Here is a 6,517-nt window from a genome sequence, read left to right on the forward strand (position 1 = left end):
CTATTTAGTTGTGGACAAACCAATTTATTTGGAGAATAGGGTATTTTAATAGCTTTATCGATAAGCCCTGACTTTTTCTGTGGCCTTGTTTACTAAAGTATTCTTCCCATTCATTATCTCCACAGGGATTTAAAAAATCTTAAATAACGAGATCCAAGCCTTGAACCAACTAACTATGAGATGAATCATAGCATTACAATGTTTGATTTGAAGCGAAATAGTATGAAAATTGGAAAAAAGATAAAAACTGTGTACTTTTATGATTTAATGAACCGGTTTCCCATGATGCATTGCGAATGATGTAATCAAATGAAAAATGACAGTCAAATTTAAAACTGCTGATATATCATACGTATAAAAACATACCTTAAAGGTGACCTATTATGCCCCTTTTTACAAGATGTAAAATAAGTCTCTGATGTCCCCAGAGTGTGTATGTGAAGTTTTAGCTCAAAATACCCTACAGATAAGTTTTTATAGCTTGTTGAATTTGCCATTTTTAGGGTATGAGCCAAAGCACGCTGTTTTTTGTGTTTGTCCCTTTAAATGCAAACGAGCTGGTGCTCCCACCTCCCCTTCCAGAAGAGGGCGGAGCTTCTAGAGCTTGCGCACCCGCATCATGCCAGCAATAACAAAACACTCTCTCACGCACTGAAAATGTCAGAAACTGCTAATAGCGGTGTTCAGCCATATATGTTCGAACTGGTGTCGTGCCGAATTCTGCACCCTGCCAGATTATTTATGAATTACACAGACGGGGAGCACGGCGCTATAAAAATAACAACATAGCTGGTCTCATGGTGCAATCGCGTGCTAACACAAACTTTATAAGTCCCGAATATGATTATGAGTTAGACAAATTCAAGCGGTCGATTTCACATTGCTTTCATATGCAATTTTTAACTACCACATTCACGATCATTCTGGTGGCACGTGAAGCCAGCATCAGTGAAAACAGACAGACAATGGTAGCTTTAGCAACATTAGCCTTACAGAGTGCCAAGAAGCTCTTTCAGAAAGGCAATTTGGAAAACAAACGCGAGATACTTACTTCTTCTAGATGGTGTAACGTTAGCTGGATCACGAACAGTTAGCACTGCTCCATCCTTCAGGAGCAAGTTTTATACTGACCCTCATTCACAAAGCAGTCCGGTGTAAAATGATTCGCGCAGACAAACAAATTTCTGTAGAGTTGAGGGAGCATTTTCTTGCATTTTTCACAACTCGCTGTGAACTCGCTCAGGGCGGTTCTACGTTAAAACGGTAGTGTCTGTCAACATTCGTGGGCGGGGCCTGTGGCTAATGTGACGTCACATTAGCACCAATGCTAAAAATAGGCCATTGGGAGACACTGCTTATTATTTATGGGGATTAAAAAAAAAAGGAGTGGGTGGATTTTTATCATTATAGGGTGGAGTACACACACTGCCAACACACATTTATGTCCAAACACTTTGCAAAAGTGAATTTTGCATAATAGGTCCCCTTTAAGTTGGTAAATTTACAATAAGGTTGCATTTGGTAATATTAGTTAACATGAACTAACAATAGAAAATTAAGTTCTTAGTTAATGTTAATTTCAACATGTACTGATACATCATTAAAATTAAAAATGGTATCTGTTTATATGATTTAATGGACCTGTGCTAACATGAACTAACAATGAACAGTTGTATTTTTTTTATATTAACAATGATTAATAAACACTGTAGCAAATAAACTGCTTATTGTTAGTTCATCTGAGTTAATGCTTATGTGAACTAATGGAAGCTTATTGTAAAATGTTACTCTTACTGTAAGTTTACTCCTAAATATTCGAAATCAAATAGTAGCCTGAGAGTGAATGGAGACTGACTCACATGGTAACAGCATTTGGTCTGATTGGTCGATATCTCTTCAAGATTACTAGTAGTGTAGTTATTCATCTAGAGTTTGGCTTTTAAACAGGTTGAGTTGAAATCACTTGTGGCTTCTACAGAAACATACATCTTCACAACCTCAAGAGCTCATGGTTGGTTCAAAAATCAATTTACAGTATCTGTGGAGAAAATAAATTGAGTTTTTACTTGCTGTACCTGTTGGTCTCTATATGAATTCTGATTTGAAGACCAAACTACAGAAGTTAACAGTCACTCTATTGGGCGCCTTGTAATAGTTCACAGACATCGACTTGAGGAAACACACAGCTTAACTCTACAACACAGCTGAGATGCTGTAGCATAATTAATTTCAGCTCAATAAGGACTTATAAAATAATATTATGGCATACCATGGTACACTCTAGTGCTTTATTGCCATTTACATTTCTTTGAAGAACCCCATGGAAAATGTCCATTGCACAAAAGGCTCTTTATAACGGAGAAGGTTCTTCAGATTATTAAAAATGGTTCTTTTAAGAACTGTTAACTGAAAGATTCGTTGAGGAACCCAAAACGAGTCATCGTCACTCATCACATTTTCTGGAATTAATGATGCCATGAAGAACCTTTAACATCCATGGAGCATTTGCACTGCACTAAAGGTTCTTTATAGTGGATAAAGGTTGTTTTAAGAACTGCTCATTGAAAGGTTCTTTGGGGAACCAAAAATGGTTTGGTCCCACTTTATATTAAGTGGCCTTAACTACTTTGTACTTACATCAAAAAATAAATACAATGCACTTATTGTGTTCATATTGTATTGCAAAACACTTTTGCTGCTATTGAGGTGGGAAACGGGTAAGGTTAGGGACAGGTTTGGCAGTATTGATAGGTTTAAGGGTGGGTTAACGTGTAAGGGATGGGTAAACAGTGTAATTATACAGAAATTAATTACAGATGTAATTACATGCAGGTATTTTTAAAATATACACTCTAAAAATAAGTGCATTGTACCAAATGATTAATTTAAATGTAAGTACATAGTAGTTAAGGCCACTTAATATAAAGTGGGGCCAATGGTTCTTCTATTGAATCGCTATGAAACCCCCATTTGGAACGTTTATGCTTGAGGGTGTAAACTTATGGAAGCAGTAATTAATGACTTGGTTTGGCATTTTGTTATCTAATGCACACAATTAAAGCGTCCAAATACTATATTAGAATACTAATTCTATTCACTCGCTGGGTGTAGTTTGTGTAGGCTGTGAGTGTGTGTGAGTGAGTTATGTGCCAGTGGCCCCCAGCGGCCGCTGCTCCACTCGCGCTCCCAGCCGCAGACAGACACACCCCAACAACAGCACCGGGACTCAATCTGGACTGCGGTACCGGACCCGCTGTGTGTGTCTCATCTCTCAAATCGCTCTTACTGTGATTTCACTGCGCCCGAAGTCACCGATAAACCCAACAATTCCCATCTGTCCTACTGAGGAACCCGTTCAAAAGCGCAACTTGGGCTCTCGAGCAAACCTTTGCATAACCTATGGCGTCCCATTTCCAAACACTGACATTTAAATGTGAAAGAAAAGGCAAATGGAAAGTTGAATGACTGTCTGCCAGAAGGTCCTTCAAGAGGAACATTTTCTGACAGTAATGCCAAATAGTTGCTTTCATAATAAATGTCGCTCTTCCGTTAATGCGTCTCAAATGTGACAAGTCCTGCTATGCGCATTGAGTAACCAAAGCAAATACACCAAAACACGAATCCGTCTTTCAGATTGCATAATAACGTCAAGGTATCGCATCACAATCAAACAGTAGCTCGTTATTTGACCTCTAACGTTTGATTAATTAAACATCGAACTGGCTTTCGAGTGTAAGCGAAGCACAGTCTCCAAACTGAACGCAAATAACCAACGTATTGGATCCCAGAGTGTTTTGTTGGCGTTTTAAATCCTTCGAAAATGAAAGTAATAGTGCCTTACCTCCGTCCTGGAGCATCCAAACGCCTCAAGTTCAGAGCAGCACAGAAATGTCCGGGATCTTCAGATGGATGATGTCTAAATCACCTCCTCTGGGTCCAGAGTCTCGAAACAATATGCTCACTTGGATAAATGAATCGTAGGATATATATGTAAAACGATAAAAGCATTAATAGAGACCAAAATATTTAATATTTAATCCAAACGTGAGTTTTAGCCTTCCAAAGCACAAGTTAGAATGAAAAATGGTCGAAGAATCCAGAAATGTTGATGGTTTACTTCTGAAAGGGTCCAGTCAGACTTTTCGCCTCAGAGGGAACATGGCACTATGGAGTGAGGTAAGAACAGTACGATATCGTCGCGTTTAGTAGATAAACCCGAAAATAAGACCATTTGAGGAGAAACGCGGATACAATCCACTCAGAAGGCGAGAAAAAAGACGCAAAGGACAAAGCGTCTATTCACACATCTCCCTCAGAAATCTCCCATCCAGTTTGCTCAGCGTACAGATATATTTTCCAGCGTTTGTAGATCCGCGTTTTAACGGCGGTAAGATCCAGTGGCCAACGCAGAAGGGATCCCACCCACCTTTATTTCAATGCGCATTTTTTACCAAACGGCATCCTGCGGGAATCGGACGCAGAACCCGAATTAGAAACAGTTGGCACCGCATCGGAGTCGCTGATGTATTGCTTTACTCCTCATGAAGGAGCACCCGAACTGTGTGTCCCTCCCTCCGCCGTCAGGAGCCTCGGTAACAGTCCGCTCACGGCGAGCTCCAGACAACACTGCTCTGTCTGTAGTGCGCGAGAGCGCCAGAGATGGATTTGCACACGTGCCAATAGCGGAATTTCACCACCAGCATAACCTACAACTCCACCTGCCTAAAATAGTCACATTTCTGCTTTGAAACTGATCAGGCATGATCACTGCGACGTTATCAGCACAAACACACCATTTTATCTTCTTATCCAATTATAGTGCATTCTCTCTCACTTCTTAAAAAAGAGGGCATGGGGGCTAGTTGTCACACTTCTCTGGGTAGGATTGTTTTTAAGCCATTTTTGTAGACATGAACCTTAAAATCTTGTCAATGGGAAAACTACTGTGCATTTCTATCTTTATTAGCCAGGAGAAAACGTGTGACAACATGCCCCATATACTTTAACAGCTCTTGGGGCAAGTTGTCAGAATGGGAGCCTACCATTAAATAGCTTTCTGTAATTGCTTATCAGCAAATTTACATATCAACTGTCACCTAAGCTGTAAAAAAAAAAGGCATTTTAGTTTGGCTCAATATTTATAATCTTAAATTGGTGCTGTCAGATAAAATCCAGTTTAAAGCAGTGCGTTTCTGGAAAAGCGGGTCACATTTGTATTGTACTTATGTTTGTCTGTTTTAATGTGAGGACATTCTTGTGGGCTTTGACTCTTTAAAGAGTTTTCTGCTCTCTATACCTGAATCCCGAGCGAGTCGTGAGTGAATTTTTTAATGAAAGTATCCCTCGACTTTCAAAGACAACTGGTGAGACGCTGCTGGTTAATAAAACATTGTATGGAAAGTTAAGGCCATGCACACGATGAGCTGAAGTGAAAAAGTATTAAAATGCATATGCAAGATATGGTTTGATTCTGGCTTTGTAAAATATTACAGTTTACCAGGGCTTCCTTAAAAGTTAAATGCAAATTACCAAGATGCATCATGAAATATGGTGATAATTTAGTTTAATTATTAATTTCATTTTACTACTACTACTACTACTACTATTATTATTATTATTATTGTTATTATTATTATCATCAAGTGTTATCTTTAACTAAAAAAAAACATATAAAAAACAATTGAATTACTTGAAAAAGCATAAAATATTTTAAATTATAGTAAAAATATGAAAAATATATTTTAAAATTACAAATTTTTAGTACTAATAAATTATTAATTCATTAATATTATAATTCCTTAATTGCCCTTAATGTTATTCCTTAATAACAGGAAATCTGGTCATTTTTTGGTTGCATTATTATTATAATTATTATTATTATTATTGTCATCATAATCATCATCATCATCAAGGGTTATAAAAAATAATTTTAATTACTTGAAAAAGTATAAAATAATTTAAATATAAAAATATGAAAATATATGAAATTAAACTGTATTATATTGCATTTAATAATTTATTTCAGCTAGTTGCCAAGGAAACTTATCTTATATTAATTTAGTTTAACTTAAAATACTAATATAACAAACTAAATAAACTAAAACTAAAGAAAAAAGCTATACAGACAGAATATATAGAATATAAAACTATATAGACAACTATATCGACAAAATTATTAAAACTAACTAAAATTAAAGTTAAAATAGAAAATGTAAAAATAAAATCTGGTTCAAAACATTAACCAAAACTATAATAGTATATGCATGATACTAAATTAACACTCCCTGTCAGTGCTCCAACAAGTTTGGGCCATGAAGTAGATTGAAATTTTTCATGAAATGTACTTTGGATGAACAATTATCATGCAACATGCTGTGTTTTATTATAGCAACGATGATCAGTTACTAAATTCTGTAATGCATTGCATTTTCATTGCCAGTTCAATGCACTGTGCTGCATGCATGCATTTCACACCCATATCTTTGGTTGTTTCTCAAATCCTGCGGCGCTGAATCAG

The 6,517-nt window shown here is 36.8% G+C and overlaps 1 protein-coding gene across 1 annotated transcript in view; it reads right to left on the reverse strand.

Annotated features, from left to right (window-relative positions):
* Nucleotides 1-3,968, reverse strand: part of LOC107681914 (leucine-rich repeat and fibronectin type III domain-containing protein 1) — a 193,368-nt gene extending 189,400 nt beyond the window's left edge. The window contains exon 1 of the mRNA XM_016478286.1: nt 3,842-3,968. The gene's annotated coding sequence lies outside the window, so the exon portion shown is untranslated. The remainder of the gene's footprint in view (nt 1-3,841) is intronic.
* Between the last annotated feature and the right edge of the window lie 2,549 nt (nt 3,969-6,517).

This window comes from Sinocyclocheilus anshuiensis, unplaced genomic scaffold (assembly GCF_001515605.1).
Source record: "Sinocyclocheilus anshuiensis isolate Anshui unplaced genomic scaffold, SAMN03320099.WGS_v1.1 scaffold2470, whole genome shotgun sequence".
NCBI lineage: Eukaryota > Metazoa > Chordata > Actinopteri > Cypriniformes > Cyprinidae > Sinocyclocheilus > Sinocyclocheilus anshuiensis.